The 25170-nt window shown below is 44.9% G+C and overlaps 1 long non-coding RNA gene across 1 annotated transcript; it reads right to left on the reverse strand.

Moving 5' to 3' along the window:
- Positions 1–5974: 5974 nt before the first annotated feature.
- Positions 5975–13710, reverse strand: LOC123398182. The gene is made up of 3 exons (XR_006610102.1): positions 13614–13710; positions 6836–6838; positions 5975–5987 (listed from the first exon to the last, which is right to left on the reverse strand). It is a non-coding gene; the product is annotated as an uncharacterized LOC123398182 (long non-coding RNA).
- Between the last annotated feature and the right edge of the window lie 11460 nt (positions 13711–25170).

A 25170-nucleotide genomic window follows, 5' to 3' on the forward strand; every position in this document is an offset into this window, starting at 1 on the left:
AGTTTCGGTCTCATCGGTAGTGTACCGGGAGTGCCGGGAGGGGTGCCGGGGACCATCGGGAGGGGTGTCACGCCCCAAGGGGTCTCATGGGCTATGGGAAGAGATAAACCAGCCCCTAGTGGGCTGGAATAAGTTCCCACTAAGGCCCATAAGGTTTGAGAAGGAAAAAACACAAGGTGGAAAGAGTTTCCAAGTGGGAAGGTGGAATCCTACTCCAAGTAGGATTGGAGTAGGACTCCTCCACCTCCAATTTCGGCCAAACCTTGAGGGTTTGAGGCTGCCTCTTCCCTCCCCCTCCCTGCTATATATACTGAGGTATTATGGCTGATTTCAGAAAACTTTTGCCACGGCAGCCCGACCACATATCTCCACGGTTTTACCTCTAGATCGCGTTTCTGCGGAGCTCGGGCGGAGCCCTGCTGAGACGAGATCATAACTAACCTCCGGAGCGCCGTCACGCTGCCGAAGAACTCTTCTACCTCTCCGTCTCTCTTGCTGGATCAAGAAGGCCGAGATCATCGTCGAGATGTACGTGTGCTGAACGCGGAGGTACCGTCCGTTCGGCACTAGATCGTGGGATAGTTCGCGGGGCGGATCGAGGGACGTGAGGACGTTCCACTACATCAACCGCGTTCACTAACGCTTCTGCTGTACGGTCTACAAGGGTACGTAGATCACACATCCCCTCTCGTAGATGGACATCACCATGATAGGTCTTCGTGCGCGTAGGAAATTTTTTGTTTCCCATGCGACGTTCCCCAACAGTGGCATCATGAGCTAGGTTCATGTGTAGATGTCTTCTCGAGTAGAACACACAAGTTTTTGTGGGCGTTGATGTGCGTTTTGCTGCCCTCCTTAGTATTTTCTTGATTCCGCGGTATTGTTGGATCGAAGCGGCTCGGACCGACATTACTCGTACGCTTACGAGAGACTGGTTTCATCGCTACGAGTAACTCCGTTGCTCAAAGATGACTGGCGGGTGTCAGTTTCTCCAACTTTAGTTGAATCGGATTTGACCGAGGAGGTCCTTGGATGAGGTTAAATAGCAACTCATATATCTCCGTTGTGGTGTTTGCGTAAGTAAGATGCGATCCTACTAGATACCCATGGTCACCACGTAAAACATGCAACAACAAAATTAGAGGACGTCTAACTTGTTTTTGCAGGGTATGCTTGTGATGTGATATGGCCAATGATGTGATGTGATATATTGGATGTATGAGATGATCATGTTGTAATAGATAATATCGACTTGCACGTCGATGGTACGGCAACCGGCAGGAGCCATAGGGTTGTCTTTAAACTAACGTTTGTGCTTGCAGATGCGTTTACTATTTTGCTAGGATGTAGCTTTAGTAGTAATAGCATGAGTAGCACGACAACCCCGATGGCGACACGTTGATGGATATCATGGTGTGGCGCCTGTGACAAGAAGATCGTGTCGGTGCTTTGGTGATGGAGATCAAGAAGCACATGATGATGGCCATATCATGTCACTTATGAATTGCATGTGATGTTAATCCTTTTATGCACCTTATCTTGCTTAGAACAACGGTAGCATTATGAGGTGATCTCTCACTAAAATTTCAAGACGAAATTGTGTTCTCCCCGACTGTGCACCATTGCGACAGTTCTTCATTTCGAGACACCACGTGATGATCGGGTGTGATAGACTCAACGTTCACATACAACGGGTGCAAAACAGTTGCACACGCGGAACACTCGGGTTAAGCTTGACGAGCCTAGCATGTGCAGACATGGCCTCGGAACACATGAGACCGAAAGGTCGAGCATGAATCGTATAGTTGATATGATTAGCATAGAGATGCTTACCACTGAAACTATTCTCGACTCACGTGATGATCGGACTTGAGATAGTGGATTTGGATCATGTACCACTCAAATGACTAGAGAGATGTACTTTTTGAGTGGGAGTTCTTAAGTAATATGATTAATTGAACTAATTGTCATGAACATAGTCTAATGGTCTTTGCAAATTACGATGTAGCTTGCGCTATAGCTCTACTGTTTTTTATATGTTCCTAGAGAAAATTTAGTTGAAAGTTGATAGTAGCAAACTTTGCAGACTAAGTCTGTAAAACTGAGGATTGTCCTCGTTGCTGCACAGAAGGCTTATGTCCTTAATGCACCACTCGGTGTGCGGCACCTCGAGCGTCGTGTGTGGATGCTGTGAACATCCGACATACACGTTTCTGATGACTACACGATAGTTCAGTGCAAAATACTTAATGGCTTAGAAGCAAGGCGCCGAAAACGTTTTTGAAACGTCACGGAACATAAGTGATGGTCTAAAGAGATGAAATTGTGATTTCATGCTTGTGCCCTTGTTAAGAGGTACGAGACCTCCAACAAGATTCTTTGTCCACAAAGTAAAGGAGAAAAGCTCAATCGTTGAGCGTGTGCTCAGATTGTCTGAGTACGACAATCGCTTGAATCAAGTGGGAGTTAATCTTCCAGATGAGATAGTGATGGTTCTCCGAAGTCACTGCCACCAAGCTGTGAGAGCTTCGTGATGAACTATAACATATCAAGGATAGATACAAATGATCCTTGAGCGATTCGCGATGTTTGACACCGCGAAAGTAGAAATCAAGAAGGAACATCAATAGTTGATGGTTTGTAAAACCACTAAGTTTCATGAAAGGCAAGGGCTAGAAGGGATACTTCGTGAAACAGCAAAACAGTTGCTGCACTAATGAAGAAACCCAAGATTAAACCCGAACCCGAGACTAAGTGCTTCTGTAATGAGGGGAACAGTCAGTGAGGCAGAGCAACTCTAGATACTTGGTAGATAAGAAGGCTGGCAAAAGTCGAAAGAATTATATTTGATATACATGATGTTGATGTGTACTTTACTAGTACTCCTAGTAGCATGAGGGTATTGGATACCGGTTCGGTTGCTAAGTTATTAGTAACACGAAATGATAGCTACGGCATAAAGGGAGACTAGCTAAAGGCGAGGTGACGATACGTGTTGGAAGTGTTTCCAAGGTTGATATGATCAAACGTCGCATGCTCCCTCTACCATCGGGATTGGTATTAAACCTAAATAATTGTTATTTGGTGCTTGCATTAAGCATGAATATGATTGGATCATGTTTATTGCAATACGATTATTCATTTAAAGAGAATAATGGTTACTCTATTTGCTTGAATAATCACCTTCAATGGTTTATTGAATCTCGATCATAGTGTTACACATGTTCATGATATTGGTGCCAAAAGATACGAGGTAATGATGATAGTACCACTTACTTGTGGCACTGCCGCTTGAGTCATGTTGGTATAAATTGCATGAAGAGGCTCCATGCTGATGGATCTTTATACTCACTTGATTTTGAATCACAAGTGACATGCAAATCATACCACATGAGCAAGGCCTTGTTTTCATTGAGATGAAACAAGATAGTAACTTGTTGGAAGTGATACATTTTGATGTATGCAGTCCAATGGGTGCTGAGGCACGCAGTGGATATCATTATGTTCTTACTTCAATGACGTTTTGAGTAGATACAAGAGTATTTACTTAATGAATCACAGGTCTGAAATATTGAAAAGTTCAATTCTGTTTCGGAGTGAAGTTCGTCGTAACAAGAGGATAAACGGTCTACGATATGATCATAGAAATGAATATCTGAGTTACGAGTTTTGGTACGCAGTTAAAACAATGTGGAAATTGTTTCGCAGTTCATGCCACCTGGAACATCATAGTGTGATGATGTGTCTGAACGTCATAGCCACACACTATTTGGAATGGTGCATGCTATGATGTCTCTTATCGAATTATCGTTATCGTTTATGGGTTATGCATTAGAGACAACCACATTCACTTTAAATAGAGCACCGCGTATTTCCGTTGAGATGACACAGTATAGACTGAGGTTTAGAGAAATCTAAACTGTCGTTTCTTGAAAGTTTGGGGCTTCGACACTTATGTGAAAAAGTTTCAGTCTGATAAGCTCGAACCCAAAGCGGATAAATGCATCTTCATAGGATATCCAAAACAGTTGGATACATTTCCTATCTCAGATCCGAAAGCAAAGTGTTTGTTTCTAAGAAACGGATCCTTTCTCGAGGAAAGGTTTCTCTCGAAAGAATTGAGTGGGAGGGTAGTAGAACTTGATGAGGTTATTGAACCATCACTTCAACCAGTGTGTAGCAGGGCGCAGGAAGTTGTTCTTGTGGCGCCTACACCAATTGAAGTGGAAGCTGATGATGGTGATCATCAAGCATCGGATCAAGTTACTACAAGCCTCGTAGGTTGACAAGGTCGCGTACTACTACAGAGTGGTACGGTAACCCTGTCTTGGAGATCATGTTGTTGAGCAACAGTGAACCTACGAGTTGTGGAGAAAGCGATGGTGGGCCCAGATTCCGACAAATGGCTAGAAGCCATGAAATCCGAGAGAGGATCCATGTATGAAAACAAAGTGTAGACTTTGGAAGAATTACTTGATGGTCATAGGACTATTGAGTAAAAATGGATCTTTAAAAGAAGACAGACGATGATGGTGATAAGTCACTATTAAGAAAAGCTCGACTTGTCGCAAAGATGTTTTCGACAAGATCAAACAGTTGACTATGATGAGACTTTCTCACTCATAGCGATGCTAAAGGTCTGTTAGAGTTACGTTAGTTGTTGATGCATTATTTATGAAATATTGCACGTAGGATGTCAAAACATTGTTTCCTCGACGGTTTCCTTCAACAAACATTGTATGTGATACAACCAGAAGGTTTTGTCGATCCTAAAGATACTAGCAAGTATGCAAGCTCCAGTGATCCTTCAATGGACTGGTGCAAGCATCTCGGAGTTGGAATATATACTTTGATGAGATGATCAAAGATTTTGGGTTTATACAAGGTTTATGAGAAACTTGTATTTCCAAAGAAGTGAGTGGGAGCACTATAGAATTTCTGATAAGTGTATGTGGTAGACATATTGTTGATCAGAAGTAATGAAGAATTTCTGTAAAGCATATAAGGTTGTTTGAAAGGAGTTTTCAAAGGAATACCTGGATTGCGCTACTTGAACGTTGAGCATCAAAGATCTATGGAGATAGATCAAAAGCGCTTAATGAAAGTTTCAATAAGATGCATGCCTTGACAAGTTTTTGAAGGACTTCAAAATAGATGCTCTTACCCCTGTTGTTCGGCACTAGATCGGAATCGCTGCGAGTACGACTCCATCAACCGCGTTCTAGCAACGCTTCCGCTTAGCGATCTTCAAAGGTACGAAGATGCTCTTACCCCTCTCTCGTTGCTGGTCTCTCCATAGGAAGATCTGAATGTGCGTAGGAAAATTTTGAATTTATGCTACGTTACCCATCAGTGGCATCCGAGCCAGGTTTTCTATGCGTAGATTCTATGCACGAGTAGAACACAAAAGTTGTGGGCGATGGTTTGTCAATTTGCTTGCCGTTACTAGTCTTATTCTTTTCGGCGGTATTGTGGGATGAAGCGGCCCGGACCGACCTTACACGTACTCTTACGTGAGACTGGTTCCACCGACAAACATGCACATCGTGCATAAAGGTGGCTAGCGGGTGTCTGTCTCTCCTACTCTAGTCGGATTGGATTTGATGAAAAGGGTCCTTATGAAGGGTAAATAGCTTTGGCATATCATCGTTGTGGCTGTCACGTAGGTAAGAAGGCGTTCTTGCTAGAAACCCAAATCAGCCACGTAAAACTTGCAACAACAATTAGAGGACGTCTAACTTGTTTTTGCAGGGTTTGACATGTGATGTGATATGGCCAAAGTTGTGATGTTGCATGTATGATGTATGAGATGATCATGTTATTGTAATAGGTTTCACGACTTGCATGTCGTTGAGTATGACAACCGGCAGGAGCCATAGGAGTTGTCTTAATTTATTGTATGAGATGCAACGCCATGTGCTTACTACTTTTACTTCATTGCTAACGGTTAGCTATAGTAGTAGTGATAGTAGTAGTTGGCGTGACGACTTCACGGAGACACGATGATGGAGATCATGATGATGGGGATCATGGTGTCACGCCGGTGACGATGATGATCATGCGATGCCTGAAGATGGAGATCGAAAGAGCAAAGATGATAATGGCCATATCATGTCACTATATGATTGCATTGTGATGTTTATCATGTTTTACATCTTATTGCTTAGAACGACGGCAGCATAATAAGATGATCCCTCTTAAAATTTCGAGAACGTATTCCCCTAAGTGTGCACCGTTGCGAAGGTTCGTTGTCTCGAAGCACCACGTGATGATCGGGTCTGATAGATTCTAACGTTCGCATACAACGGGTGTAAGCCAGATTTGCACACGCGAAACACCTAGGTTGACTCGACGAGCTTAGCATGTACAGACATGACCTCGAATACAAGAGACCGAAAGGTCGAACATGAGTCGTATGGTTGAATACGATCAGCATGAGTTGCTCACCATGCTGACTAGTCCGTCTCACGTGATGATCGGACACGGGTTAGTCAACATGGATCATGTAACACTTAGATGACTAGAGGGATGTCGATTTAAGTGGGAGTTCATACTTAATTTGATTAAATGAACTTAATTGTCATGAACTTAGTCTAAAAGGTTGTCTTTATAAATATTGTAGATGTCCAACGTCAACCTCAACTTCAACGCATTCCTAGAGAAAAACAAGCTGAAAGATGATGGTAACAACTATGCGGACTGGGTTCGCAACCTGAAGCTCATCCTTGAAGCAGCTAAAAAGGCTTATGTCCTTAATGCGCCGCTAGGTGACCCTCCCGCTCCCGCAGCAGCGCAGGACGTTCTAAACGTCTGGCAAGCGCGGAGTGATGACTACTCTCTGGTCAGGTGTGGCATGTTATACAGTTTAGAAACGGGGCTCCAAAGACGTTTTGAGCAACACGGGGCATATGAGATGTTCCAAGAGCTGAAGCTAGTTTTTCAAGCTCATGCCCATGTCGAGAGATATGAAGTCTCCGACAAGTTCTTCAGCTGTAAGATGGAGGAGAACAGTTCTGTCAGTGAGCACATACTCAAAATGTCTGGGTTACACGGTCGTCTGACTTCACTTGGAGTCGAACTTCCGGATGATGCTATCATTGACAGAATCCTCCAGTCTCTCCCACCAAGCTACAAAGGCTTTGTGCTTAACTACAACATGCAAGGGATGGAGAAAACAATTCCCGAGTTGTACTCGATGCTCAAGTCTGCAGAGGTAGAAATCAAGAAGGAGCATCAAGTGTTGATGGTCAACAAGACCACTAGTTTCAAGAAAGGCAGGGGTAAGAAGAACTTCAAGAAAGACGGCAAAGCTGTTGCCGCGCCCGGCAAGCCAGATGCCGGGAGGAAGAAAAAGAACGGACCCAAGCCTGAGACTGAGTGCTTCTACTGCAAGGGAAAAGGTCACTGGAAGCGGAACTGCCCCAAATACTTAGCGGACAAGAAGGCCGGCAACGTTAAAGGTATATGTGATATACATGTTATTGATGTGTACCTTACCAGCGCTCGTAGTAGCTCCTGGGTATTTGATACCGGTGCTGTTGCTCACATTTGCAACTCAAAGCAGGAACTGCGGAATAAGCGGAGACTGGCCAAGGACGAGGTGACGATGCGCGTCGGGAATGGTTCAAAGGTCGATGTGATCGCCGTCGGCACGCTACCTCTACATCTACCGTCGGGATTAGTTTTAAACCTTAATAATTGTTATTTAGTACCAGCTTTAAGCATGAACATTGTATCAGGGTCTTGCTTGATGCGAGACGGCTACTCATTTAAGTCAGAGAATAATGGTTGTTCTATTTATATGAGTGATATGTTTTATGGTCATGCTCCGCTGGTGAATGGTTTATTCTTGATGAATCTCGATCGTGATGTTACACATATTCATAGTGTGAGTACCAAAAGATGCAAAGTTGATAATGATAGTCCCACATACTTGTGGCACTGCCGCCTTGGTCATATCGGTGTTAAGCGCATGAAAAAGCTCCATACTGATGGACTGCTAGAGTCTCTTGACTTTGAATCATTTGACACATGCGAACCGTGCCTCATGGGCAAGATGACTAAGACTCCATTCTCAGGAATAATGGAGAGAGCCACCAACTTATTGGAAATAATACATACTGATGTGTGTGGTCCAATGAACGTTGAAGCTCGCGGTGGTTATCGTTATGTTCTCACTCTCACCGATGATTTGAGTAGGTATGGGTATATCTACTTGATGAAGCACAAATCTGAGACGTTTGAAAAGTTCAAGGAATTTCACAATGAGGTTGAGAATCAACGTGACAGAAAGATTAAATGTCTACGATCTGATCGTGGAGGAGAATATTTGAGTCACGAGTTTGGCACACACCTAAGAAAGTGTGGAATCGTTTCACAACTAACGCCGCCTGGCACACCGCAGCGCAACGGAGTGTCTGAACGTCGTAATCGCACCTTATTAGATATGGTACGATCTATGATGTCTCTCACCGACTTGCCGCTATCATTTTGGGGATACGCATTAGAAACTGCAGCATTCACTTTAAATAGGGCACCGTCTAAATCCGTTGAGACGACACCGTATGAACTGTGGTTTGGCAAGAAACCTAAGTTGTCGTTTCTTAAAGTTTGGGGCTGCGATGCTTATGTGAAGAAACTTCAACCAGAAAAGCTCGAACCCAAAGCGGAGAAATGCGTATTCATAGGATACCCTAAGGAAACTATTGGGTATACCTTCTATCTTAGATCCGAAGGTAAAACCTTTGTTGCCAAGAACGGATCCTTTCTAGAGAAAGAGTTTCTCTCGAAAGAAGTAAGTGGGAGGAAGGTAGAACTTGATGAGGTAATTACACCCCCTCTCGAACAGGAAAGTAGCGCAGCGCAAGAAGTTGTTCCTGTGGTGCCTACACCGACTGAAGAGGAAGTTAATGATGATGATCATGAAGCTTCGGATCAAGTTACTACTGAACCGCGAAGGTCCACAAGGGTACGCTCCGCACCAGAATGGTACGGCAACCCTGTGATGGAAATCATGTTGTTAGACAACGGTGAACCTTCGAACTATGAAGAAGCGATGGCGGGCCCGGATTCCAACAAATGGCTTGAGGCCATGAAATCCGAGATAGGATCCATGTATGAGAACAAAGTATGGACTTTGGTGGACTTGCCCGATGACCGGCGAGCCATAGAAAATAAATGGATCTTCAAGAAGAAGACTGATGCGAACGGTAATGTAACCGTTTACAAAGCTCGACTTGTCGCAAAGGGTTTTCGACAAATTCAAGGAGTTGACTACGATGAGACTTTCTCACCCGTAGCGAAGCTGAAATCAATCCGAATCATGTTAGCAATTGCCGCCTTTTATGATTATGAAATTTGGCAAATGGACGTCAAAACAGCGTTCCTTAACGGGAACCTTAAGGAAGAGTTGTATATGATGCAACCAGAAGGTTTTGTCGACCCTGAGGGTGCTAACAAAGTGTGCAAGCTCCAACGCTCCATCTATGGGCTGGTGCAAGCATCTCGGAGTTGGAACATTCGCTTTAATGAGGTGATTAAAGCGTTTGGGTTCATACAGGTTTACGGAGAAGCCTGTCTGTACAAGAAAGTGAGTGGGAGCTCTGTAGCTTTCCTCGTACTATATGTGGATGACATATTATTGATGGGGAATGATATAGAGATGCTGGAGAGCATAAAGGCCTATTTGAACAAGAGTTTTTCAATGAAGGACCTTGGAGAAGCTGCATACATATTAGGCATCAAGATCTATAGAGATAGATCGAGACGCCTCATAGGTCTTTCGCAAAGTACATACCTTGACAAGATATTGAAGAAGTTCAATATGGAAAACTCAAAGAAAGGGTTCTTGCCAGTTTTGCAAGGTATGAGATTGAGTAAGACTCAGTCGCCGACCACGGCAGCAGATAGAGAGAAGATGAGTTCTGTCCCCTACGCTTCAGCCGTGGGCTCTCTAATGTATGCCATGTTGTGTACCAGACCTGATATAAACCTTGCGATAAGCTTGGTAGGGAGGTACCAAAGTAATCCCGGTGCGGAACACTGGACAGCGGTCAAGAATATCCTTAAGTACCTGAAAAGGACTAAGGAAATGTTTCTCGTTTATGGAGGTGACGAAGAGCTCGTCGTAAAGGGTTACGTCGATGCTAGCTTCGACACAGATCCGGATGACTCTAAGTCACAAACCGGATACGTATATGTGTTGAATGGTGGGGCAGTGAGCTGGTGCAGCAGCAAGCAAGAAGTCGTGGCAGCATCTACATGTGAAGCGGAGTACATAGCTGCTTCAGAAGCAGCTCATGAAGGAATTTGGATGAAGGAGCTCATCACCGACCTTGGAGTGGTTCCAAGCGCGTCGGGTCCTATGACACTCTTTTGTGATAACACTGGAGTCATTGCCATAGCCAAGGAGCCCGGGTTTCACCGGAAGACGAAGCACATCAAGCGCCGCTACAACTCCATCCAGGACCATGTCCAGAGTGGAGTGATAGATATTTGTAAAGTACACACGGATCTGAATATTGCAGACCCGTTGACTAAACCTCTTCCACGAGCAAAACATGATCAACACCATGATGCTATGGGTGTTCGATACATCACAATGTAACTAGATTATTGACTCTAGTGCAAGTGGGAGACTGTTGGAAATATGCCCTAGAGGCAATAATAAAATGGTTGTTATCATATTTCCTTGTTCATGATAATCGTCTATCGTTCATGCTATAATTGTATTAACAGGAAACAGTAATACATGTGTGAATGAATAGATCACAATGTGTCCCTAGCAAGCCTCTAGTTGGCTAGCTCGTTAGTCAATAGATGATCATGGTTTCCTGATCATGGACATTGGATGTCATTGATAACGGGATCACATCATTGGGAGAATGATCTGGTGGACAAGACCCAATCCTAAGCCTAGCACTAGATCGTATTGTTCGTATGCTAATGCTTTTCTAATGTCAAGTATCTTTTCCTTCGACCGTGAGATTGTGCAACTCCCGGATACCGTAGGAGTGCTTTGGGTGTATCAAACGTCACAACGTAACTGGGTGACTATAAAGGTGCACTACGGGTACCTCCGAAAGTGTCTGTTGGGTTGGCACGAATCGAGATCGGGATTTGTCACTCCGTGTGACGGAGAGGTATCTCTGGGCCCACTCGGTAGAACATCATCATGAGCTCAATGTGACTAAGGAGTTAGTCACACGATGACGTGCTACGGAACGAGTAAAGAGACTTACCGGTAACGAGATTGAACAAGGTATAGGTATACCGACGATCGAATCTCGGGCAAGTTCTATACCGACAGACAAAGGGAATCGTATACGGGATTGATTGAATCCTTGACATCGTGGTTCATCCGATGAGATCATCGTGGAGCTAGTGGGAGCCACCATGGGTATCCAGACCCCGCTGATGGTTATTGGCCAGAGAGGTGTCTCGGTCATGTCTGCCTGTCTCCCGAACCCGTAGTGTCTACACACTTAAGGTTCGATGACGCTAGGGTTATAGGGAATTGTTATACGAGATTACCGAAAGTTGTTCGGAGTCCCGGATGAGATCCCGGACGTCACGAGGAGCTCCGGAATGGTCCGGAGGTAAAGATTGATATATAGGACGGATGGTTTCGGACACCGGAAGTGTTTCGGGCATCACCGGTAACGTACCGGGACCACCGGGACCACCGGAGGTGGTCCCAGGGGACCACCGAAGGGGGGCTGCGACCCCAAGAGGTAAGATGGGCTAAGTGGGGGTGGGAACCAGCCCCTAGTTGGGCTGGTATGCCTCCCCACTCAGCCCATGGCGCAGGGGAAAGGAAAAGAGGGGGGGAACCCTAATTTAGGTGGGCCTTAGGCCCACCAGAGGGGTGCGCCACCCCTCCCCCTTGCCCTGGCCGCCACCCCTTCCCCATCTGAGGGCTGCCGCACCCCTTAGGGGTGGGAACCCTAAGGGCTGCACCCCCTCCCTCTCCCCCTATATATAGATGAGGTCCGGGGCTGTTTGAGACACGGTTTAATCTCTCTCTCGCAGCCCTGCTTCTCTCCCTCCTCCTCTCTGCCGGCGCTTTGGCGAAGCCTTGCCGGGAGACCTCGTCTCTCCACCAACACCACGCCGTCGTGTTGCTGGTCTTCTTCCTCAACCTCTCCCTCCTCCTTGCTGGATCAAGGTGTGGGAGACGTCACCGGGCTGCACGTGTGTTGAACGCGAAGGTGCCGTTGTTCGGCACTAGATCGGAATCGCTGCGAGTACGACTCCATCAACCGCGTTCTAGCAACACTTCCACTTAGCGATCTTCAAAGGTACGAAGATGCTCTTACCCCTCTCTCGTTGCTGGTCTCTCCATAGGAATATCTGAATGTGCGTAGCAAAATTTTGAATTTATGCTACGTTACCCAACAAGACTCTCAATCATGAAGATCATGGTGCTTAATATGCACAAGTGTGGAAAAAGTGGTAGCATTGTCCCTTCTCTCTTTTTCTCTCATTTCTTTTTATTGTTTTTAGTGGGCTCTTTGGCCTCTTTTTTTTGGTGGGCTTCTTTGGCCTCTTTTATTTACTCACATGGGACAATGCTCCATTAATGATGATCATCACACTTTCAACTCAAAACTTAGAGCAACGATGACTCTATATGGAATGCCTTCAGTAGTGTACCGTGGCAAAGATCTAGCATGGCATAGACATTAGTGGAAACATCATGCTAGCTATCTTACGATCATGCAATGGCAATATAGACGTGGTGGCACATGTCATGGTGGTAGTTTTATGGCAATATATCTCGGAATGACTTTGAAAAAGCCATAGTAGGTAGGTATGGTGGCTGTTTTGAGGGAGGCTAATGGTAGGTTTTGTGCACCGGCGAAAGTTGCACGGCACTAAGAAGATAGTGATGGTGGAAGATGAAAGTGCATCTAAACCATGGACTCGACATTAGTCATGAAGAACTCATATACTTGTTGCAAAAGTTTTATTAGTAATCGAAACAAAGCATTCCACGCATACTCCTAGGGGAAGGGTTGGTAGGTATAAACCATCGCGCGATCTCGACCGCCACGCAAAGGATGACAATCAATAGACTAATGATGCTCAGATTTCATCACATAGCGGTTCACCATACGTGCATGCTACGGGAATCACTAACTTCAACACAAGTATTTCTAGATCCACAACACCTTACTAGCATGACTTCAATATTACCATAACCACAACTCAAAACTAATTGAGATGAATCAAACTTCTCTAACTATTCAATGCACATGACGGTGGAAGTTTTCGTATCCCTTTGGATAACTACCCCTTTTGAGACTACTTTCAAAGGATAGATCAACTACCAAGCCACGCACCGCTGCGCTCTAAAAGATATAAGTGAAGCACATAGAGCAAAAGTATCTAGCTCAAAAGGTATAAGTGAAGCACATGTGAGCTAAATTGTCTACCAAAAGATATAAGTGAAGCTCGACAAAATCACGGTGAGTGCATGTCTCTCTCTCTAGGTGTGCAGCAAGGACGATTGTGACACAACAAAAATAAAAGACTCCTACGATACAAGACGCTCCAAGAAAAACACATAACATGTGGTGAATAAAAATATAGCCCCAAGTAACGTTACCGACGGGCACTGTCTCGGAGAGAGACTCGGTGAAATAGACATGTCTGTGAAGATGCGGACTACCTGCACCTGGACAGAAAGACCCTATGAAGCTTTACTGTTCCGTGATTGAAGACGAGAGAGGGGATGCCTCCCCGGGGCATCCCCAAGCTTAGGCTTTTACGGCATCCTTGAATCTATTGGGGTGCCTTGGGCATCCCCAAGCTTGAGCTTTTGCCACTCTTTATCTTTTTGTCCATAAGAACTTCACCCAAAACTTGAAAACTTCACAACACGAAACTTAAACAGAAACTCGTGATAACATTAGTATGAGAAAGCAAACCACCACTTCCTTAGGTACTGTAGAAAACTTAAATTCTACTTATGCTGATGTTGAGTTACTGTATTTTCAATCTTCCATGGCTAATACCCCCCGATACTATCCATAGTTTCATCAAAATAAGCAACCAACACAACAAAAACAGAATCTCTTAACAGCACACCAGTCTGTAGAAATCTGTATATTTCGTATACCTCTCGTACTTCAAAAATTCTGAAAAATTTACGTCAGTCTGAAGAATTTGCGTAGAAATCAGCAGCAAAAAGAATCAACTCAAAAGCTCTTACAGAAAAAAAAAACGAAAAATCTTTTCGTGAGCAGAAAGTTTCTGTCTTTTCCAGCATGACCAAACGATCATCCCCAAGACTAATCATAACGGTTTTGCTTGGCACAAACGCAAAAAGAAACACAAAAAACACAATCATAACAGAATTATTAAAGTGTGGAAAACACAAAACAGAAAGAAAAAAGATAGATTCGTTGGGTTGCCTCCCAACAAGAGCTTTTGTTTAACGCCCTTAGCTAGGCAAAAAGTGATGGAATCACGTATAGTCATCTTTGGTGCTCAAACCATAGGTAGCCCTCATCATAGATTCATAAGGCAATCTTATTTTCTTTCTAGGAAAGTGCTCCATGCCCTTCTTTAAAGGAAATTGAAATCTAATATTCCCTTCCTTCATATCGATGATAGCACCAATAGTCCTTAGGAAAGGTCTACCAAGAATAATGGGACATGAAGGATTGCAATCTATGTCAAGTACAATGAAATCCACGGGTACATAGTTCTTATTTGCAACAATAAGAACATCATCGATCCTTCCCATGGGTTTCTTGACAGTAGAATCCGCAAGCTGCAAATTAAGAGAACACTCTTCAATCTCATGAAAACCAAGAATATCACATAAAGACTTTGGAATCGAGGAAACACTAGCACCCAAATCACACAAAGCATTGCACTGATAGTTTTTTATCTTGATTTTTATAGTAGGTTCCCACTCATCATGAAGTTTTCTAGGTATAGAGACTTCTAGTTCGAGCTTCTCTTGAAGAGATTTCATCATAGCATCTACGATATGCGCGGTAAAGGCTTTGCTTTGGCTATAAGCATGTGGAGAGTTTGCAATGGATTGCATCAAAGAAATGCATTCAAACAAGGAGCAATTATCATAATTGAATTCCTTGAAATCCAAAGTGGGAGTTTCATTACTACCCAAAATTTTGACTTCTTCTACTCCACTCTCCACACCTTTATCATCAAGATAGGTGGACTCCGAATCATTGGGGCGTTTTTGAACCAAAGTGGATCCATATCCAGCCCCTCCATAAGTAGGTTTGACATGCGAAAACAAAGATTCAAGAGGAGGCACACCAAGCAGTTTAAGACCTTCGTGATTTGCATCACTAGAACGCACCCTTTTAAACCATTCATGTCTAGCGCGAATTTGGGCGGTTCTTTCTTTGCTCTCATTCATGGAGACACGCATAGCTTTCAAAGTTTCATCCAAGTTGACCTTGGGAGGAGCGCATCTAACTTTCAAAGCATCAATATCACAAGACATCCTATCAACGCTCTTAGCCAAATCGCCTATTTTAAGTAGTTTTTCCTCTATGGACGCATTGAAAATATTTTGAGAGTTAATGAACTCTTTGATATTACTCTCTAAATAAGAGGGTAATTTGTTGTGATTTCCATAAGTGTTGTTGTAGGAATTTCCATAATTGTTAGAGGAGTTACTAGGAAAAGGCCTAGGAACATAGTTTCCTCTAAAAGCATTGTTGTTGCCAAAATTGTTCCTACCAACAAAATTCACGTCCAAACTAGCGTTGCTACTCTCAATCAAAGAAGATAGTGGCATGTCATTAGGATCTACGGTAGCGTTTCTATTAGCAACCAAATTCATCAACTCGTCCATCTTAGCACTAAGCGAGTTAATTTCTTCTATAGCGTGTACCTTTTTGCTAGCAGGCGACCTTTCAGTGTGCCACTGAGAGTAGTTGGTCATGATATTGTCTAGGAGTTCTGTAGCATCTCCTAACGTGATTTCCATGAACGTTCCACCTGAGGCGGATTCCAAGATATTGCGAGAAGCAAAATTCAAGCCAGCGTAAAAGATTTGTATAATCATCCACAAACTCAAGCCATGAGCGGGACAATTTCTAATCATAAGCTTCATCCTCTCCCAAGATTGTGCAACGTGTTCATGATCAAGTTGCTTGAAATTCATGATATCGTTACGTAAGGAGATGATCTTAGCCAGCAGAAAATACTTGGATATGTAAGCATCTTTGCACTTATCCCAAGAATCGATACTATTTTTAGGCAAAGAAGAAAACCAAGTTTTTGCGCGATCTCGAAACGAGAAAGGAAAAAGTTTCAACTTAACCACGTCATTATCCACATCTCTTTTCTTTTGCATATCACAAAGCTCAATGAAGGTATTGAGATGGGATGCGACATCTTCACTAGGAAGGCCAGAGAATTGCTCTTTCATAACAAGATTCAGCAAAGCTGCGTTGATTTCATACGATTCCGCACTAGTGGCGGGAGCAATCGGAGTACTAATAAAATCATTATTATTAGTGCTCGAGAAGTCGCAAAGTTTGGTGTTTTCAGCCATGATGACTTCAACAAACAAACAAACAAGCACACAAGCAAGCAATAGAACCGACAAAGGAAAACGGCAAAGGCGAAAGAAAACGGCGAAGGAGAAAGGCAAATGAAAGCGGCAAATGTGAAGTGGGGGAGAGGAAAACGAGAGGCAACTGGCAACAAAAGTAAATGCAAGAGATGAGTTTGTGAGACCTACTTGGATCTCTCCTCCCCGGCAACGGCGCCAGAAATACTTCTGATGTTAGTTGTGCTTCCCTTGCAACGGCGCCAAGAATAGTCGTGTCGACGGCACCAGGAATCCTTCTGCTGCGGCTACGCCATACGGGACTTCCTAGGCAAGTATGCAGAGGATTTCCCCCGTGGCCTTGGAGCCTTGCGTTGGTGTTCCCTCGAAGCGGAAAGGGTGATGTAGCACAGTGGTGGTAAGTATTTCCCTTACTTTGACAACCAAGGTATCAATCCAGTGGAGGAGTATCACAAGATCCTGCACAAATATAAAAGCTTGCTCCCAATGCTATGAAGGGGTTGTCAATCCCTTATAGATTGTTTGCCAAGTGAGAACCGAAAGCAACAAAGTAACAAAGAAAAGTAAAAGCAGAGGTGTAAACGATGGATGTGAATAGACCCGGGGGTCGTAGTGTTTACTAGTGGCTTCTCTCATGAAATCAAGTAGACGGTGGGTGAACAAATTACTGTCGAGCAATTGATAGAACCGCGCAAAGTCGTAACGATATCTATGGCAATGATTATATCTATAGGCATCACGTCCAAAACAAGTAGATCGATACTTTCTGCATCTACTACTATTACTCCACACGTGGACCGCTATCCAGCATGCATCTAGTGTATTAAGTCCAAAAGAACAGAGTAACGCCTTAAGCAAGATGACATGATGTAGACGGACAATCTCATATCAACGAAAGAGCCCATCTTGTTACCCTTGATGACAACTACTTAATGTATGCCTTGTTGCCTCTACTGTCACTGGGAAAGGTCACCACATGGTAGAACCCAAAACCAAGCACTTCTCCCATTGCAAGAATCATAGATCTAGTTGGCCAAACAAATCCCAAGACTCGGAGAGACTTACAAGGATATCAAATCATGCATATAAGAAATCAGCAAAGACTCAAATATATATCATAAATAATCTGATCAGAAATCCACAATTCATCGGATCTCGACAAACACACCGCCAAAGAAGATTACATCGGATAGATATCCATGACGATCATGGAGAACTTTGTATTGAAGATCCAAGAGAGAGAAGAAGTCATCTAGCTACTAACTACGGACCCGTAGGTCTGAAGTGAACTACTCACGAGTCATTAGAGGGGCGATGATGATGATGATGAAGAAGCCCTCCAACTCCAAAGTCCCCTCCAGCAGGGTGCCGGGAAGGGTCTCCAGATGAGATCTTGCGGAAACGGAAGCTTGCGGCGGCGGAAAAGTATTTTCGAGGCTCCCCTCATTTTTTGTTATATTTTATGGAATATATAGGCCAAGGATCTAGGTCAGGGGGCGGCCAAGGAGGCCACAAGCCCTGACACCGCCGCCTCCCCCCTGGTGGCGGAGTGGGATCTTGTGGGCTCCCTGGAGCCCACCTGGCTTGGCCTACCCCATGATCTTCTTCCGTTCGGGCAAAAATCATTTCGGGGATTTTATTCCGTTTGGACTCCGTTCCAAAATGAGATCTGAAAAGAGCCAAAAACATAGAAAAAACAGGAACTGGCACTTGGCACTGAATTAATAAGTTAGTCCCAAAAAAGATATAAAAGATACATAAAACATCCAAAGATGACAAGATAACAGCGTGAAACCATCAAAAATTATAGATACGTTTGAGACGTATCATGCTCTACAGGTATCTCCGAAGGTGTCCGTTGAGTTAGTATGGATCAAGAGTGAGATTTGTCACTCTCTGTAACAGAGAGGTATCTCGGGGCCCACTCGGTAATACAACATCACACACAAGCCTTGCAAGCAATGTGACTAAGTGTAAGTCACGGGATCTTATATTACGGAACGAGTAAAGAGACTTGCCGGTAACGAGATTGAAATAGGTATGCGGACACCGACGATCAAATCTCGGGCAGGTAACATACCGAAGGACAAAGGGAATGACATACGGGATTATATGAATCCTTGACACTGAGGTTCAACCGATAAGATCTTCGAAGAATATGTAGGATCCAATATGGGCATCCAGGTCCCGCTATTGGATATTGGCTGAGGAGTCCCTTGGGGCATGTCTACATAGTTCTCGAACCCGCACGGTGTGCACACTTAAATTTGGCATTGTTTTAGTATAGTTGAGTTATATATATGTGGTTACTGAATGTTGTTCAGAGTCCCGGATGAGATCACGTACGTCACGAGGGTTTTCGGAATGGTCCAGAAATGAAGATTGATATATAGGATGACTTCATTTGGTAACCGGAAGGTTTTTGGGCATTACCGACATTGTACCGGGAGTGACGAATGGGTTCTGGAAGTTCACCAGGAGGGGGGAAACCCACCCGGGGGAAGCCCAATGGCCCTAGGGGTGGCGCACCAGCCCTTAGTGGGCTGGTGGGACAGCCCAAAGGGCCTTGGTGCCAAGGAAAGAAAACCAAAGAAAAAAAGCGGAGGTGGGAAGGAAGAGAAGGACTCCACTTTTCAATCCTAGTAGGAGTAGGATTGGAGTAGGAATCCTCCTCTCCCTGGGCCGGCGCACTCTTAAGGTCTTGGCCCTCAAGGAAAGCCTCCTCCCCTCCCTCCTATATATAGTGGTGATTTAGGGCTGATTTGAGACAACTTTTGCCACGTGCAACTCAGATCTAGACACCATAGTTTTACCTCTAGATCGTATTTCTGCGGAGCTCGGGGGAGCCCTACAGGAGTAGATCCTCACCACCACCAGAGCATCGTCACGCTGCCGGAGAACTCATCTACTTCTCCGTCTTGCTTGTAGGATCAAGAAGGTCGAGATCATCGTCGAGCTGTATGTGTGCTGAACGCGGAGGTGTCGTCCGTTCGGCGCTAGATCGGATTGGATCGCGGGACGGTACGTAGGACCATTCACGGGGCGGATCGAGGGACGTGAGGACGTTCCACTACATCAACCGCGTTTCTTAACGCTTCCTGCTGTGCGATCTACAAGGGTACGTAGATCCAAATCTCCTCTCGTAGATGGACATCACCATGAGAGGTCTTCGTGTGCGTAGGAAAAATTTTCTTTCCCATGAAACGTTCCCCAACACCTAGGGCCTGTACACTACTATGATTTGCCGCTCCGTAGCGGTGCAGAGGCGCGACTATGATGGAGGTGGTTTCCCATGGCAACGAGCAACTGCGACGGTGCTGAATGGAGGAAATGTGTGACGTCCTCGATTTGATCGTACGCTAATCATACATGCAAATGCGTACGATCAAACTCAAGGACTCACGGGAAGATATCACAACACAACTCTAGACACAAATAAAAGAATACAAGCTTCATATTACAAGCCAGGGGCCTCGAGGGCTAGAATACAGAAGCTCGATAAACACACGAGTCAGCGGAAGCAACAAATGTCTGAGTACACACATAAAACATGGGGTGCCTTAGAGAAGGCTAGCACAAAAGAAACACGATCGAACGAGGCGAGGCCTCCTGCCTGGGAACCTTCTAAACTACTCCTGGTCTTCAGCAGCCTCCATGAAGAAGTCACCATCGGGGTGGCAGGCGTCGGCAGGAAACTCCATCTCCTGGGCTCCATCATGTGGTCGCAGCAACAGATCAAGGGAACAAAGGGGAAGCAAAGCAACGGTGAGTACTCATCCAAAATACTCGCAAGACTTACATCAGGACTAAGCTAAGTATGCATCAGTATCAAGGAAGGGGTTTATATGTGGACTGACTGTAGCAATGCGAGAATAGAGAGAAGGCCTAGTCCTATCGAAGACTAGCATCTTCACGGGTCTTGCAGCAATAGACGAGAGTAGAGCAAGGTAGCACAAATATTAGTCATATTGTCGCAGCAATATTAATATGAGGTCACGCCCAGAGATCCTTCCTCGACTCCCTGCGAGGAAGCAATCTCGGGGCAACTAATTCGAGTTAAGTAATTGTTGTAGTTGTATAAGATCAGGGCACAACTCCAAGTCGTTCTGTAACCGTGGACACGGCTATCCGAATAGTTAATTTTCATCCCTGCAGGGGTGCACCAAGTTTCCCGTCACGCTCGATAACACTCTGGCCGGACACACTTTTTTAGGTCATGCCCAACCTTAGAATATTGACACGTCGCAGCCCCACCTAAGCTCAGCAGAGAGGCCAGCCCGCCGGTCTAACTCCTAAGCACAAAGGGGTCGTGGGCCCACTTACCCTCCGTGCTTTTGCACGATGCGAGGGCGGCCGATGTCAGTCCTAGCACCCCTTAATACAAGAGCGATGCATCTCGGGACCACTCGGGCGCGTGCCGCTACATCGCCAACGTCTGAAGAGCTTCGGCTCATACCGTGACCTCGAGTACCCATAATTCTTCCCGTGTAGCCGGTTAGTGCGAAAAGGTCTCCGACCAACCCAGATCAAATACCCAAATCCATTATCATTTTAATTAAGCCAACGACACAAACACGCGGGAATCCACCCGCCTAACATCTATTCATCAAAGATCCCAGTAACATGGTCAAGTAACTGTGTGGTAGAAACATTAGGGGGAATCCGAGGTATCACCCTTGTTGGATTTTGAACGATGTATCCGTCAAGGTGGACCTAGAGGAATCACCCTCGAGGGTCTCACACTTGAGGGGTTGCACGACAGAGGCATCGTCGAGAATGGTGAAAAAGGAATCACCCCCGATAACCATGACTGACTAGCTGTACTACAGAGATATCATCAGGAGTACTTTGCGAGGTGTCACCCTTGGTACCCGATATTATCTCGCACAACTAAGGGGGTGTAAGTGTTGTGTCGGGTCTGGCTCGTCGATCAGGGATCGAGACTTGAAAACAAGCGGGGCAACTAGATTAAGGGGTCACAAGGGATGACTGCTCCACCTATACTAAGCAGATTAAAAGTACAGTACTGAAAGTAGCAGTTCATCAAAATAGGCTATGCATCAGATATAGGAGCTAACTACAATAGTAGCAAAATTCTAATGCAAGCATGAGGAAGAAAGAATAGGCGATATAGGAATGATCAAGGGGGGGGGTTGCTTGCCTTGTTGCTCTGCGGCAAATGGCTGGTCGTCGGGAGGGTAGGTGTACCCGGCAGCAGCGCCAGTCTCGGGGTCTACCGGTAAGAAGAGGGGGAGAAACAATAAGTAATATCAACAGGTGCAACACTAAGCATGACATGGCAATATGCACGCTAGGCATGAGCTAACGCAGAAACATCCGTCATAGATGGGTCCGGAGAATATCAGATGATATTTCCCGGGTCTTTGGCTACTACCGGTCAGACTGAAAATGATGGAAAAGTTCCACGTTTGCTATGCTAGGGACGCGCGACCGACGAATGGACCATGTATACTGGTTCATCTCGTTCTGCTGATCAACTTTCATGTTAAAAATATTTTGATCTGACTTACGGTCATACTCTAATAGGATAAACATTTATCTATATTAACAGATTACTCATTTATCTATCTAATTCATTAACTAATTAATTAAATAATATAATTATTTATTTATTTATTTTATTAATAAAAACACATATATATTTTTATATTTATTTTTACTTATATTTTAATTATTATTTTAACAAGGTTTGTGTGGGGCCTCCCTGTCAGTGGGAGTGGGGGGTTGGCCCCATATGGCAATGGCTCAATGGCTACACACACAAATCACACACATCTATTTACCTTCATTCATAAACATAACGTATTTTCTTTCTTCTACATACATGCATACACAATACATACACACATACATAATACATACATACATGCACATCTATACATACATACATATCTCTTTATTTTCATTTTCTTCTATCTAACATTTCCAACCCTCTGTACCTCTCTGTGAGAGAGGGGCAAAATCCACCTCCTCCAATAGGGAATCGTCGGCGCTGGAACGGGATGATAAGTGTCGGAACGGAACCGGAGCGGGGAAAGGAAGGAGAGGGGTGTTCTCACCGAGCCCTGTAGATGTGCAAAAATGGGCTCGGGGAGGCTCGGGGGAGTGGCGACGGAGAGGTCCGGTGGAGGCGATCCGCGGTTGAGGTGAATCCGGTAAGGGGACCACCAGGGTCGGTCCCGGTGGCTGGGAGAGCGACGGCGGGGCACCGGCAGCGTCGCGGCGCAGGAAGGCGCGGCGGGAGGAAGCCGGCCTGGTGACGGCTGGAGGAGGCGCCGGTGAGGCGCGGCGGCTGAGGCGCAGGAGCGCGAGGGGGGAGGTGAGGGCGCCGATGAGTTGTGAGAGGGGAGGCGGCGGCGCGAGGCGACGTGGGGTAAGGAGGGTTCGGCCGGTCTAGGGGGTCTGGGAGGCAGGGGTGGGGCGAACGAGACCAGGGGAGAGGCGAGCGGCGCTGGGCGTTAGGAGGGAGACGAGCGTCGGGAGGAAGACGAGGGGAAAGATGGGGCACTGGGGAGCTCTCTCGGGGGGAACGGGCAACGGGAAACCAGGGGGTGACGAGGGGAATCGGGGCTCGGTCCCGTCTGGCGAGGGGAGGTGGGTGACGGGAGCGAGAGAGAGAAAGGCCCACGAGGGCCTAGGGACCGGGGGATTCGGTATGGGTGGGGGCGCTCGATGGGGAGAGTGCCCCGGCGGCGGCTGGGAGGAGTGGGACTGAGGTGAGGGGCGCTAGGGTTTAGGAATTGGGGGTTTTATACCCTAGATCGTGTGGGTGGGCTGTTTTGGGTCAATTGGCCCAACTTGGCTAGGGAGGCCTTTTTTATTATTATTTCTTTTAGCTATTATTATCCGTATATAGTTTATGTTTTAAATACATAGGGGTTTTAAATAATTTTAAGAATGCCCGATTTACTTTTATAATTTATTAGGGAACTTTTATAACTCTCTTGACATTTATTTTTTTCGCATTCGAAAACTTTTCTTGTTTTGATTTTATTTTAAATTTAAACTTGGATCGGTTTAAAACTACGCGAGATTACCAATAGTAATCCCGGTGACGTGACACAATTAGCAAAGGTTTACTAGCTTAATTTACCGGGGTGTCACAAAATGAGAGGCCGCGGCACGGGGGACATGGTGAGAGCGACGGCCTGGGGCCTATACACTTGAACGCTCTGCAGCGTTGCAGAGGCGACCATGATGGACGTAGATGCCCATGGCAAGGAGCAATTGGAAGATAGCGGGTAGGGTTTCGAGCTGTGGATCTTTGAATCAATGAAATATAGGAAAACACAGGAACAATAATTATCCAGGTTTGGGCCATCTCGAAGAGGTAAAACCTACGTCATGTTTGATTATATTAATGAGTGTACGGCATTACTGTGTCGATCTATCACGAGATTAGAAGAACTAAACCTTAGATGGATCGGATTATGATTCTATGTATCCATCGTCTATTGACTAGTCTAGCATCGGCTTATATAATATACGACAAACATAGCATAACAAGAGTCTTCATTGGCTGCATCGATGAAGAAAAGTCTTTGTGTTGTGTTCCAAGTCTTGTGAAATCTCTTTTGTATGTATGACGTACTATCCGAAATGACTCATTAGTAAATTTTCATGGGGTTCTTGGTCCGACCCTAGTCCAGAACACCGTCAATGGGGATGAGGAAATTTCCTACGCACACGAAGACCTATCATGGTGATGTCCATCTATGAGAGGAGATTTGGATCTACGTACCCTTGTAGATCGCACAGCAGGAAGCGTTAAGAAACGCGGTTGATGTAGTAGAATGTCCTCACGTCCCTCGATCCGCCCCGCGAACCGTCCCACGAACCATCCCGCGATCCGTCCCACTTGTATTAAGAGGAAATATTTCCGCGGACTGATAAACAGGGAACTACCCAAAATAAACCCTAACCACTCAATATAATACCGGATATTAGGTGTAGTATATTAATCTGGACCATCTAATTATAAAAATAAACAACACATGTTGACTAGATGTACTATAAAAGGTCTCTAACCTAAACCAGCTGATTGTCTCTCTCCGCCCCGATGCATGAGGCATGAGTGTAGTTCTCGTTCATCTATTTAACTGGCTAGATATACATTATTTGTAATAAAATTTATATATTTAGAAAGTATATTTCCATATGAATCCATATGCTTTTCTTGACAAAGTTATGCTTTTCATGACATAGCACACTTGTAGGTAGTCAAATCAACGATCGAAACTACACACATGTCTTGTGCATCGAAACGGAGAGAGTGGCAAGAGTCAGAATAAGGTCGATTCTTGAAGACAAGCAACTCACATCTCGAATCTTGTCATTGCCGTCATACTTATTTTTCATGTCTATCTACCGCGATATTCCTATCATTTTTCACTACTCAAATTATACCCATTCCTAACAACTCGAGTCCAAATTCAATGCCACACCAAATAGATGAGGCACACAAAATAGATGAGGCATCGAAAGAAAAACTCAAATGAGACCCTTTCCTACCAACTCGAGCCGAAATTCAATGTCACACCAAATAGATGAGGCATCAGAAGAAAAAATTTGTATCCAGAAGTTCC

This window comes from Hordeum vulgare, chromosome 5H, assembly GCF_904849725.1.
Source record: "Hordeum vulgare subsp. vulgare chromosome 5H, MorexV3_pseudomolecules_assembly, whole genome shotgun sequence".
Taxonomy (NCBI): domain Eukaryota; kingdom Viridiplantae; phylum Streptophyta; class Magnoliopsida; order Poales; family Poaceae; genus Hordeum; species Hordeum vulgare.